Raw genomic sequence first — 15267 nt, 5'->3', positions numbered from 1 at the left:
CATATAATCACCTTTTCATGTTAAAAAAATTAATTGCAGTGATGTTTGTTGCTAACATATACATACATCTCATTTCAAAATAGTTTTTTCTTCACTTTTTCTTTGGTTTCAAAAAAAGGTAAAAAAGTGGAACAAGAAGATTATATTTTAGTACACTGGGAGGAGATGTGAACCACATCCTCAGTGTCAAAGGTTTGAGTGACCACATTCTTCGTGCATGGTAGGATACTAAGCAATTGCATCATGCAAGATAAATGTAGTTATACAGTCCGAAAAGTCAATAATGCCCACTGCAGAAAAAAATTGCAAATGACATTTTTTAAATTACTTTTTGTTATTTACTCCTTTATTATACCTACCAGTAAAAATTAAACTGTGTATTCTGTTGACTATTTTGTTTGTTATTTTCTTATTAGGAAAAATGTTTTAAGTAAATGTTTGCAATACACTGGATTCAGCCCTGTATTTAACTGGGTCATTGCCCTAGGCCTGACCCCCTCTTCCACCTCATATCCCACGTTGTGCATTAGTTCACATTCCCATGGAGATCTGAGGGATGCTAGGGAGGCCAATGGCTTAATAGGGCAATTGGCACCTAGTGAAAAGATCAAGGGCCTGCCACTTTCCTGATCTGCCACTCCAGAATATGCCACTGACTGCATTGCTGTTTAAATTATCGTATTTGCTCGATTATAAGACGACCCTGATTATAAGACGACCCCCCAAATCTTAATATTAATTTAGGAAAAAAAGAAAAAGCCTGAATATAAGACGACCCTATAGGAAAAAAGTTTTACCAGTAAATGTTAATTCATTTAAACACTTTTTTTAATAAAAGCTATGCTTGAGAAAAATATTTTGGTTTTATTTCCTTCTATTTTCCAACCTGCCCCCCAGTTATGCACATCTGCCCCAGAAGTGCCTTATACCCTCTATATGCCACTGTGCCCCATGATATGCCTTTTAACCCTCTAAATGCCACAGTGCCCCATGATATGCCTTTTAACCCTATATGCCACTGTGCCCCATGATATGCCTTTTAACCCTATACATGCATTTACAGGCTTAAAAGAGATATATACCATGGAGATTATATATAAAGATATATACAGTATGTTTTACTTTTTATTCTCAAGGTGGATGGTACTGGAATCATGTTGCCTGAGATTCTGGACAGCTCCTAAGATTGTAAGAGCATTGCTAGAAAACTGGGAAATGGGGTCACCGGGTCTGACATTGCTACTGTATTCTCCCACTTCTTGCCAAAATACAATCTGTTGAATTTCATCTTTTGGTTATGAATAATCAACAGGATATGGAACGGAGCATATTCTTCTTGTGAAGTGTCAGGCCAACACGATCATTTCAAGAGTCACTTGAAATGTCAAGCACGTATTCTTCAATTCTAGTGAAATTATTGCATAACTGGGAACTCTCACAGCTGACTACTGTGCTTTTCAGGCCACTCTTAAATCTATTGTTGGCTAGCTCCACTCCTGCCCCATGCTAGCCATGGGGCAAACAGATGTTCGGAGTTAAATAGGATAATTAGTTAACTTATGATCTTTCTAAATATATATACTATATACAAACAACAACCAAAGATCGAATTTCTTCCATGTTTGGTGATCCCTAAAAATCACCTAAAAAGCTGATTCCATTATTAATTCAGTAACGCCTGGTCCTCAATCTAAGCTTCTGAGTGTTGTGACCTTCCAACATTTAAAAGTTAGGCAATTATGCTGTATGAGATTTAAATTAAGTGTTATCATATTAATATCTTAATTGACAATTATAATTGTTATGTACAGAACTGTTATTGGTTCTTAACCCACAAAACAAAACAGTTCTAGTACATTACATAGGTCTGTTATTGGCTTTGTTTTAATATCCTTTTTTACAATTGTGATATAATCTGTGGTACAGTTTACAAAGAAAGGGAATTAACTGAAAACTGCACTCAGATTTTTGTATACTGCATCTTTGTACTATGTGACTATGATACAGAGTGGCATGATAATGTTTATTAGGCTCATAAAGAAGAAAAATTGTAGCATTACATACATTTTTGGGACCTCGGAGGTCACTTACTCAGATTGAGAAGAGACCCCTGAGGTTCCTAAAAGTATATGTAACTTTTTCCTAGGTTGGCCGAATAAAAGAAATCAACGTGAGAATTCGCTAGTGAGTTGCAATTTCAGCATTTTACTATAGATTATGAAGGGACAACTCCAGTGAGTCCTGACTTCAAGAGGAGCTTCATTTGTTATGCATAATGCATAATTTCAATCAGTGAGTAGGGGAAAGGGACAAGGAGAAGAGTGTATGTGGATGTATTGTAAGCATTTGGAGTCAATATGTGCATGTTAGTGTATGTTGTTAGCGTGTGTAGGACACCACCCTGGTGGGAGAGCATTTCTGCCCCCTTCCAGCTGCATAGTACACTGTAGGGACAGGGACCCTTGAGTACTTCTGCAGGCTGCCCATGATACAAGTGGCCTTGCTTTGATATGAGGAGCAGATGGGTAAAGGTGTATAGTGCAAACTCTTAATACCATCTATATTGAATAATTTATACTATAACATCCATATACAGGCATAGGAATTGCAGTAAAGGCACGTGATTACAGGATGTTGTTGCCAGTGGGCACCCCACTAGGGACAGCCCTGTTGGGAAAATATACAATACTTGAGTTTCAAGTTATGCCTTTAATGCATTAAAAGCAAGTTTTGATAGGATGAAAAAAACACATTAAACATTTTGTTTCACTTTTGGGTTTGTTAGCCTTAAATAGCTTGTTTCATCTTCTAGTGCCAAAGTTGCCAATATTTTGCTGTGGTATTTCAGGGTACAGTAGAATCCTGTTAATCTAGAAGTAATGCAGAAGTAATACACTGGTGAATACAAATGAGACAATATGTTACAGATTTGTTTGTATGAAAATACATGGTTTTTTTTTAAGCTAAAAAATGTTACCACATCATTCTGATTCACCACAATCACTTGACTTTCTCATTACTAAGTAAAAAGTTGTGGTTCTTTATTGTATTTATAGCTTGTGTTTCATTTAATTCAGTTATTAATAAATTATTCAGTGTGATTTCTTTACTCACAGAAGTCTTACAGATTGATTATTCATATATGTAGAAACATACTGCAGTATAAATATCAGTTGTTTTATAAATATCTCAGTCTGAATTGGAGACTTCCTGTATCCCATGCACCTGCATCCTTCTTCACATGTCACAATATATATATATATATATATATATATATATATATATATATATATATATATATATATAGTAATGTAATGTAATTAGCCTGTAGGTTGAGGGAGGGGCATTGCCTTTTGATTGGTTTGGTTCCCCATGTTCTTAAAATTCTTTACTCATTGGGGCTCTCTTCTAGGCCTACCTGGTATGCTGGTTTTGGCACACTTTTCTCTCAATATTGCTATGCTCTCCTCCTCTCTATCCTACCCATTTGTCCCAACCACAAGTATACAGTATATATAATGTTTTTGGTTCTCTTTAATATAAATATACCTTTATTGTAATGAGAGAACATCTTCATTATAATTCAGTACTGTTATTTGTTAATAAAAATAAATGGTAAAAGATATTATTAAATAAGAAGGAGTACCATGATGAATAATCCTTTTTGGGATACAAGTAATGTGTGCATTTTTTTTTAACCAAGGTTTGGTAAACACTTCTCAAGCCTGTACTTTTTAATACCCATTTCCTTTCATTCATAACTCTTGCTAACCACTTCAAGGAATATGTATATTTGTCAAAACTATCTGTGGTCAGAAAGAAGCAATCAAGGATTATAGGACATAGTTACTTGACTCTGGCGATAAATTTACCTATCTGTCCAAATAACACCGCCATTTACAACTAAAATAAATTTTTAGCCACTTCCTATACTCCATCTAATAGCCATGTTATATTTCCTGTTTATCTAAGTTGGGGAGCCAGCTCTGTTATCAAAACATTTATGGGATGCAAGTAAAGTCTGGTCAAGTGTGTCCTATAAGAATGTAAATTAATCTGGTCTCTAGGCTCTCTGTTATTTTAAATCCTTAGGCAAAAGATAATTATTTTCACGCATTAGCGCCTCCAAAACTATATATATCAAATCTTATTTTGAAACCATATTCAAAACTACACACAATTGACCAGCAACTTGGGGATCTATGAGTAAATATTTTGACCAAGTATTTTTTTTTTTCACTTTTTAACCAGGATCACAGACAAACCTACAAGTTTGGAAGAATTAGTCCTGAAGATGAGCTGAATATGACCTTCTATATATTATATGTCCTTTACATACGTGAGGCTATGCCAGTGTGTTTATAAACATGTTTCTACCCAACTGCTGAATGGCATCTCATCTGCGCAACTGTACAATTTTGCCATACACTTGAAGCACACAGTGAACAAACCTTTTTATTGCTGCAAAAACCCCTATATCTAAGTGGCATATATGTAAGTGGCAAAAAAACCCAAAGAAGAAACTAACTCATTAGAAATAAAAGGTGAATCCATCTTTTGGTGTGTTTTCAGCTACACTTCAGAGTCTGGTCACACACCAGAAAAAGCATAGAAATTAAATTAAAAAAAAATACAAATGCCCTCCATTATTTCAGATATATGAATATCTCTTCATGTGATCTTTCATAGATGATAAAATGCATCACAATAAAAGTTAAATGCCACTAAGGAAGGGGTCAATCACATGACTGATACAGAGTGGCAGTACTTTTTTTTAAAAAAAATGTTTAAATATACCTTTACAAGCTTTTTTTTACTTCAAAGTTTAACATAATTATTGGATTAACAGTAATATTTAGCTATCTTTTATTTAACATACTTTTGGGTAACAATAAGCCTCTGGAGGCTATGGTAACTACCCTTATTTGAAAATGATATTAAGCACATGAAACATATTGCCGTTAGTGTGTTGCAAAGGGAGAGATTTTTCCAAAATTAAAAAAAAAAACAGAACCCACCAAAACATAAAGGATAATATATAACAATTGTCAAATATTTAGGCCCTAAATCCATCTATCACACATCGCTGCAATGGTGTCCCCATTTTTCTTGAGACCCTAACTGTTTGCTGTGGTTGAGTGTATCACAATGTTATCTAGTCATTAATTTCAACATAATGTGTATAGAAACAGCAGGATATATGTTTATAATTTCAGTTGTGAAAAGAAAATCTATGATTATCCTTCTAAATGCCTCATTCAGTTTCCTAAAATAGCTACCAATACCACATAAAAAACCTAGGCTTAGCCCTGGTCCCTAACTATACCTCTAACCATACTTTCGAAACAATTTACAGAACATATGGTAACAATGAATCCAATATTCATTGTAAAACTTCACATAAAAGATTAATTTTCCTTATTTTACTACAGTGTACATTAATATTATAAACATGTAGGAAATAAGATTCCAGGCATGTAAAATTTCCCTGTAACTTTAATTCTATCTAAATTTGATATTAATCTTGTTGTATATTAAAACTAATATTTCACAGTCACTAAGAGCAAAGCCTTGATGTTTGGGCACCTGCCGTGGGACTGCCAGGGATGCCACATTACTGATGCTCCTGTCCATGGTACTCAATACATGTACTGTAGTGTTTTTTTTTATTAAGGGGAAATAAAAGGACAGACATTTCAGGAAAAAAGACCTACAGCTTCAGAAATCACAAGCAGTATTACGCAAAGCAACAGCATAATGTTTATTTTATTTTGCTACATAAATATGCCTTTAAGTAAGTGCCAGGGTTTTTCTATGCATAAGTTTCAATTTACTCTAATAGTACTAATGAGACAAAATATAGAATAATCATAACAAGGTCTAAAAAGACAAACTCAGTTCCTAAGTGTGTGTATTAATAAATGTGTTTACCAAATTCTGAGATAAGACTTAAAATAAACGTTCTAATTTTGTCTCTGTGTGCATAGGGATACATAACCACTTATATATCTCAGGGTTTACAGTGCCACACATGGTCTAGTGTGATCATGGTGTGAAACCTCAATTGGAAGCTGAAAGCTTTAGGTGGTTATCCTGAACAACCTCAATGTTTTCCCCAAGAGAGTATGCAGAGTGTTTCACCTTTGCCACAAGTAAGTTCTAGATCTGTCCTTGTTCACTGTAAGCACGAATATTGTAAAGTGGACATGTCTAGGAGAAACAAAGCCACAAAGCAATAATCAAGTCATGGATTAAAGTGCATGTACACCAATCAGCCATAACATTATGACCACTATGACCACTGACAGGTGAAGTAAATAACACTGAAAATCTTGTTATCATGGCACCTGTCAGTGGATGGGATATATTAGGCAGCATGTGAACATTACGTCCTCAAAATTGATGTGTTAGAAGTAGAAAAGATGGGCAAGCATAAGGATCTGAGCAACTTTGACAAGGGCCAAATTATGATGGCTAGATGCCAGTGTCAGAGCATCCTCAAAACTACAGCTCTTGTGGGGTGTTTCCAGTATGAAGTGATCAGTACCTATGAAAAGTGGTCCATGGAGGGAAAAGCGACCTAGGCTCATTGATGCACGTGGGGGGCAAAGGCTGGCCGTGTGGTCAAATCCAACAGACAAGCTACTACAGCTGAAATTGCTAAAAAGGTTAATGCTGGTTCTGATAGAAAGGATGTCAGAACACACAGTGCATCGCAGTTTGCTGCGTGTGGGGTTGCGTATACGCAGACTAGTCAGGGTGCCCATGCTCACCCCTGTCCAGTGCTGAAACCGCTTACAATGGGCATGTGAGCATAACAACTGGACCACGGAGCAATGGAAGAAGGTGGCTTGGTCTGATGGATCATGTTTTCTTTTATATCACATGAATGGCTGGGTGCATGTGCATCACCTAGAGAACACATAGCACCAGGATCAACTACGGGAAGAAGGCAACCTTGTTGAGGCAGTGTGTTTTGCTGGGAAACTATTTATATGGATGTTACTTTGACATGTACCACATACTTAAGCATTGTTGCAGAACATGTACACCCTTTCATGGACAGGAGCGGGCTGGCCAGGGGGGCAATGGCCCCCAGACAGCCCTGAAACTGAAGTGGCTGACCAGTCCGTGGGCCGGCACACTGAGATGCCAATGCAGCCGATGTGGCTGCGAGTTTTAAAGCGGCGATAAACCTGCACCGTGCCACCCAGTGCCTCTGTGAGGCTCTTCATCACGCCTCTTTGAAGACGCGACATGCCACTCAAGGGTGTGGAGTCACACGGAACAGCTCCTCGTGAGTCATGACAGGGAGAAGAACTCGTCGGAGGAGAGCAGTCTGCAGGGAAGGAAGGCAGCAAAACAGTAAGTATTAAAAAAATTAGAAAAATAGTTGGAGTGATAGGTGGCAGAGGACCCATATTCAAAGGGGGAACTGCCTTGGGACAACAATAAAATACAAAATGTGGGTTGCTAGGAGGTATAAGTAAGCAGCAGTGTGGTTGTGGCATTACATAAATCAATACACAAAAGGGGGTGGGAGGCTGGGGGCAATATACATGGGTATATTAACCAGTACAAAAGTGGGCATCAATACACAAGGGGGGCTGGCTGGGGACATCACATAAATTAATACACAAGCGTGTTGGAGCATAAATGCACAAAGGGGGCTGGCTGGGGTCACAAATGAACATGGGGCAATACACAAGGGTGTGGGGGGATACATTAAAATCAAGGGGGGTTGGCTGAGGCATCAATACACAAGAGGGGAAACACACACAGTAGATTAACCCATACTGATGTGTATGTGTATGTGTATGTCGGTGTAGCAGACCCCTGTCTTGGTGTGTGTTTGAGTGTCGGTGTAGCAGAGCCTGTCCTGGTGTGTGTTTGGGTGTGAGTGTGGCAGAGCCTGGTGTGTGTGTTTGGGAGTCGGTGTGGCAGAGCCTGTCCTGGTGTGTTTGTGTTTGGTGTGCCGGTGTGGCAGAGCCTGTCCTGGTGTGTGTGTGTTGGGGTTTCGGTGTGGCAGAGCATGTCCTGGTGTGTGTTTGGTGTCTCAGTGTAGCAGAGCCTGTCCTGGTGTGTGTGTGTTTGGGTGTGAGCGTGGCAGAGCCTGTCCTGGTGTGTGTTTGGTGTCTCGGTTTGACAGAGCCTGTCTTGGTGTGTGTGTTTGGGTGTCAGTGTAGCAGAGCCTGTTCTAGTGTGTACTTGGGTGTCGGTGTGGCAGAGCCTGTCCTGGTGAGTGTGTATTTGGGTGCCGTTGTGGCAGAGCCTGTCCTGGTGTGTGTGTGTTTGGTGTGTCGGTGTGGCAAAGCCTGTCCTGGTGTATATTTGGTTGTCTGTTTCCTGGCACTTTACTTACTGTAGGAATAAATAAAACTATTTCATTTTTACTTATCCAGAGATAAAACGCCCTCCTGAATTTGAGGACAAAACTTTCTAGGCCCAGAAATCAGCGAGAGAAAAAGTAAAGGTTTTGTGTTATTTACTCTATTTCAATCTGCATATTTTATTGAAAAGGATTATTGGCACTAAATTGTGGCTTCAGGCGCCCCATGTATGATGACTTTTTTTTGTGTACTGACGTACTCCCAATCCCATCACATTACATCAATATGCAGGGCCGGCCCAACCATGGAGCAGAGTGGGGCAATTGCCCCAGGCAGCACTTTTGAAGAGTCGGCACTTTGCCGCCCCAAGCTCCTTTTTTTTTAAAGCAGGCGCCGAGTGGTTTTCGCTTACCAAGTTGTCAGTACCCGCTCAGCGCCCCTCTCTCTCCTCTGCAAGCCCTCGGCCTCAGTGCCGGCTTGTAATGCTGAGCACCGGAATATGACGTAATATCCGGCGCTCAGCAGTAAAGCAGTGCGCACCATGGTAGAGCAGGGAGACTCGCCGCAGGACTTCTGAAAGGTTAGTGAAGTACAAAGGGGGGATAGGTAGATAAAAGGGAGGGAGAGGAAGGGTAGATAATGACCCCTGCGTCAGCGGGGGGGGGTGTCGTTATTTTAAACTTCGACCCAGGCGGCATTATGTCTTGGGCCGGCCCTGTCAATATGCGTTAGAAAATCAGGAAAAGATGGGCATGGATGGTGGACTGATTCGATGGCGCAATGGGCCACTTGAGTAGACTGCCCCCCAGGCCTTAGGCTGCCAGACCTCCCCTGTTCATGGTATTCCGTGATGGCATTGGCCTCTTTTCGCAGAAAATGCTCCCTGACACAAAGCAAAAATTGTTCAGGAATGGTTTGAGGAACACAACAATGTGATCAATGTGTTTACTTGGCCTCCAAATTCCCAGATCTCAATCCAATCAAGGATCGGTGGGATGTGCTGGACAAACAAGTCTTATTTATGTAGGCCCCACCCTGCAACTTACAGGACTTAAAGGATCTGCTGCTAACGTCTGGGTGCCAGATATCACAGCACACCTTCAGAAGTCTGGTGGACTCCATGCCTCAATGGGTCTGAGATGCTTTGGTGGCTAGAGGGGGACCTACACAATATTAAGCAGGTGGTCATAATGGCTGATCAGTGTAGATATATGAGACATTTTTCACTAGGATTTCACATTGCAATAATTCCTCAGCATCTAGTTCTATGTAGTTCGTGCTAGAATATAATCTATGTTCTGGAAAAAAAGAAAACCCTGCATTTAATTTCAGGTACTACTTCTCCCTAAACACAAAGGTGGCCTTGCTCTTCTCTGTACACGACCATATTTTTGGGCGTGTCATTTGCCTAGAGTCCTGTTGTGGTCCCATAGCCCAAACCGGATTGCAAGACGGGGGGATGGGTGTCCATATACATACCGACAAACATCTCATACAATATCTAAAAAAAGGACAGGCATGTCTATATGGACATTTGAATGCTTCTCCAAATATATATACATGAGTTGTGAGCAGGCCCGGACTGGGACAAAAAATAGGCCCGGGCATTTAAGACTGAGCAGCCCATTTTTATTTATTTATTTATTGTTTAAGCCTACCCTTCATGTACCATCTTTTTCCCCAAATCCCCCAAATCACTTAAAGATTCATGATAGACAGAAACACTATCTCATTCATTCACACAAATCATTAACACATATACATTAATGCAGTCTCACAAATCATTCAAGCAATTCATCCACACATGAATTCATTCATTCTCATACACATTCACACAATTCATCCACACATTTATTCATTCATTCTTGTATGCATTCCCCATCCCCTTCTCATCTGCCCCTTCCTTCTTATCTGCCCTTTCTAACATACTAACACACCCACTCAAACACTCACACCAACACAACCAGGCACTCCATGTTAACACATACAGCCAGATTCTCTCACTAATATGCACGCACACCCTAACATAATCAGACAAACATAAGCAGCAACACAATCATACCCAGACACATTAACATACTCAGACACACAGATATTCAAGGTAACACACATCCTACCAGACACATTAACACACACTGACGCTAATGCAACTGGACACATACAATAATAAGAACACTTAGACACTAACACACAGCTATCCACTCTCACACACATACCCATAAAAAACAGACACACACTAACATACCCAGTCACAAACTAGTATACTCAGACACACACACACTAGCATACTCAGAGACACACATTGTCACATAAGCAGACACAGACTTACATAACCAATCACACACAAACAAGCAAACTGACATACCCAGACACACATTAGCATATGCAGACACACTAACTGACACTAACCCAGACACAGTCACCACACTTACATACCCACACACACAGTCACTACATTAACATACTCAGACACACACAACTCACTTACCATTGCAAAGCCTCAATCTATCCTTAATGCAGCTTGCAGTGGAAGCTTCTGCACTACTACCACAAGGTCACTGATAATAATAATCATGTTGCGGAAAGCATATGAGCGCCAGAAAGAACATGCTTTGAGGTGATACATTTCCAGCCCACACAAAGTGCCGCCCCCAAGTCCCACAAATTGGGGTGGTGGCAACTATATTGGGCCTCCCAGTAATGATTTGACCTGGGATAGCTGTCCCTTTTGCCCCACATTAAAGATGGGCCTGAACTTCCCATTACTTTAGCATGTGGTATCCTCGCCCTGCATCCAGGTGGAGTGGAAGAAAATGATTTCATATTACTTGCATTCAGTAGATTTTTTCTAGTGTAAGAAACTCATATATTTTTCTAAAATATGGGATTGTATAAAACAATAAACAAAATATACAGTTTTCCTGTAAGTACATACATATACAGTATATTCCCTGATTTAAAATATACTTAAAAAGAGATGTAGATGCTGCTGCTGCATTAAACTAAAAAAATAAATAAATGAAAAGGATACAACATACATAAAGGAATTTAACAAAGTACACAAGAGCAGTTTATTTCAGAGGAAGAGTAATGTTTGAACAAGACGTAATACTCTTAAACTAAAGCATTTAGAAGCTTAGATGAAATAAAAGGAAGTTTCACTTTACTGAGTAGGTCATAGATACTGTAAGTAGAACAGTACAGTACAAAGCAGTAGTAAAAGCTAAAACAGTAAGGGAATTTAAGAATGCATACAGCTATACTGAATCGAAGACAAGACTGAGAACTGGCTAAGGTCTGAGTCTTTACATCAAGAAAACATTGGGAGACTAGATCTGCCACCAAATGTCTATGTTACTCATTTAATGCTTGTCATCTTTGGGTTCTTTTTCATCTTTTTTATGTTTTGGTACAAAGGATAAAGAATGAACATAATTTCACATTTGAACATGTTCAGATCCGGCCTTAGGTGTTCTGGCTCCCTGTGCGGACTACTCCTCTGGCGCCCCCCCATCCCAAAAAACCCCGCATACCAATCCACACGCATACCAATCCACACGCATACACTAATCCACACATATATACTAATCCACACATATATACCAATCCACACATATATACCAATCCAAACACATACTAATCCACACACATACTAATCCACACGTATACCAATCCACACGTATACCAATCCACACGTATACTAATCCACACATATATACCAATCCACCCATATATACCAATCCACACACATACCAATCCACACACATACACTAATCCACACACATACACTAATCCACACATATACCAATCCACACATATACCAATCCACACACATACACTAATCCACACATATATACCAATCCACATTTACCAATCCACACGTATACCAATCCACACATACACTAATCCACACGTATACCAATCCACACATATATACCAATCTACACATATATACCAATCCACACACATACCAATCCACACATATACCAATCCACACATATATACCAATCCACACACATACCAATCCACACACATACACTAATCCACACATATACCAATCCACACATATATACCAATCCACACATATATACCAATCCACACACATACCAATCCACACACATACCAATCCACACATATATACCAATCCACACACATACACTAATCCACACATATATATACCAATCCACACACATACACTAATCCACACATATACACCAATCCACACATATACCAATCCACTCTCACTGAATGCTTTCCTACCTTTCCTCTTTTCTCCATACATCTCCTTTTCCTTCTCTTCGCTCCTCTTCTTCAGTTCTTCTGTCTTCTTCCGGGTCAGAGGGCACGGACAGCGGTGGGCGCGGCTTCAGTGTTGTGCGCCGGGGTTTGCTGTCAGATCCCGGCGCACAACACTGAAGCCGCGCCCACCGCTGTTGCCGCGCGGATCACAAGGGAGCGGTATCTTTAACAGACCTCCGGCTCCCTTGAGTGATTTTAAGCCGGGTTTAAGGGAGATCCTTGAACCGGCTTAAAATCACTCAAGGGAGCCAGAGGTCTGTTAAAGACCTCCGATACCGCTCCCTTGCGAGCCTGCTCTTCCAGCGGGGGACATTACTGTCCGTCTCTGGAGGGGTGCCGGGTGCCCCCCTGATGAGCGGCACCCGGTGCGGACCGCCCCCCCCCCGCTAGGTACGCTGCTGATGGCAGCGGTATGCTACGGTGGCGTCGGACCGCGCGGCGGCGCCCCCTGGAGTGTGGCGCCCTGTGCGGTCGCACAGGTCGCACACCCCAAAGGCCGGCCCTGAACATGTTCGGTATGTGGCAGTGTCCCATTTGGTATGACTGTTAAACATTCATATTTACATTGCCTCCAGCAGGGACTTGTCCACAGTTCCCATGACACTCTTTCTTCCGTAAGTGATGATGTAAACCAGATCACAGGAATGCACCAAGCTACACTCCCACTGTACTAGCTAAATGATGATATTGGAAATCATACTACTGCTTTGCAGATACTCCTGGACTAAATCAAAGTGTGGACCTTTAAATAATGCTTAGTCATATGTAACACTAAAATGTAAACTGTAATACGCAGCTATATTTAAAGAAAACAGCTATATTTAAAAAGAACAAAGGAAAAATATGTGCAATTTCACATAACATCCACAATTTCCTCAAGGGTGATATATATGGAAACAACTGGAATGAAAAATACACAGTCTTATGTTGGCAACGTGGGAGTTGTGGTCACATGATCTGTGCATGACTAATCTAAAGCATTCACTAGGATTATGAAATCTAGCATAGAAATATGCTTAACTATACAAGGTTATATGTATATTTGTCAGAGGAGTACAAGCACCATACTCCACCAGTAACTAAAATACACATCAGCACAAACATTTACCATAACACACACACATACACACTCCCTTCCCCACACACACTTACACTAAAACACGCACACATCACACCTCTCAAATTACACCTCACACACCCGTTTCCTTGGCTAAGCTGTTACTTATTGCTGATCACACATTGTGCCGTTAGGTGATCCCACTGCCTCTGGGAGTTAGTGATGGGAAGTTCAGATCATTAAAGTGAATCGGATCATTTCGATTCGTTCACTGAAATGATCCGATTCATGATCCGAATCTTCGGATCACTCAGTGTGGCTCACAGGAGTTACTGTTTTCCAGTAACTCCGTGCAGGCACACTAACGATTGGCCCCGCCCCTTTCATTATGAATCCTCCCCACTGCCTCCAGTGATGTCAATGAAGGCAGAGAGTCGTTCAAAGATTCGGATCTTACAGGGATCCGAATCTTACAGTGATCTTGCAGGGGGATCCCATGAAAATTAAAAGGCACCACACAGCTATTGTGTGCATTCAAGTGCGTATTATGGCTGGAGTGTCCCTTTACAGAAGTATAGTTGTCCAATACCACCTTACCTCCTTCCAATTGTCTACCTTTGTTGGCTCGGGAAAGAGGTTTCCTGGTGGGCTACTCATTAATAGGAAAAATTGCTATGGTAGTAGTAGCTAACAGACCAGAATGTACCTGTTCAACATGAGAACTTTAGTTAACAATAGCTGCGTGGTAAGGATTAGCCACAACGTCCCCAGTCTACAATTTGTATTGTTTTCCAGCAATGGCTGACTGTATATCATAGGTGCAGTCAAGAACAAAAAAGTTAGTGTGTGGTGTAGGCCACCACAACCCTGGTCTACAAGTTCTATGAAGTTCAGCTAGTGATATGGCTGATTGAATATCATTGTAGGTCAACAAAAATGAGTGTGAACTTAGTGTAGCCCTCCCCCAAGACCAATCTACAGTTACTAGCTACTATTCCCATAATAATCAACTGGCAATGTTGCAGTATAGTGTAGTATAGCTCTGTGAGACACAGCAAACGTTCTAAGGCAGCAAAAAATTAGAGGGTAGTAAAAAAGTGACATAGAGGCTTGGAACTAAAGTAGAACATCTGGTAGTTTTGCAGCAGTTGTGGCTAACATTTGGCACTCGATGTCCTGTTATTAAGTTTCTTATGATGTTCAGCCAACCAAATAGATGGCTAAGAATCATGAGATGTGCATCCCACAGCATCTGCAGTACCAATCCTTAATGCTATAAAAGCTAACCTTTGGCACAGGGCTGGCCTACCCATAGGCAAGGTAGGTGCCGGCCTAGAGTGCAGATCTACAACCCTATGCCCCTGAGATAGACGGAAGCATGCTCTGGAAGTATGGATAAAGAGGTACGTCCTGACACCTGGTGTGGTGACATAACAAGTATTGTTGTCAATGTTTTTGCTAGTTGAACTCTTTCTGTATCACACGTGTCTTTTGATATGTTAACAAGGGCACACCTCCAGTGATTCAATATGCCTGTTGAACGCAAAATCTTTGTTCAGTCTCTCTCTGCCCACCATCCTG

This window comes from Spea bombifrons, chromosome 1 (assembly GCF_027358695.1).
Source record: "Spea bombifrons isolate aSpeBom1 chromosome 1, aSpeBom1.2.pri, whole genome shotgun sequence".
Classification (NCBI taxonomy): domain Eukaryota; kingdom Metazoa; phylum Chordata; class Amphibia; order Anura; family Pelobatidae; genus Spea; species Spea bombifrons.
Note: the sequence above shows the minus strand (reverse complement) of the source record.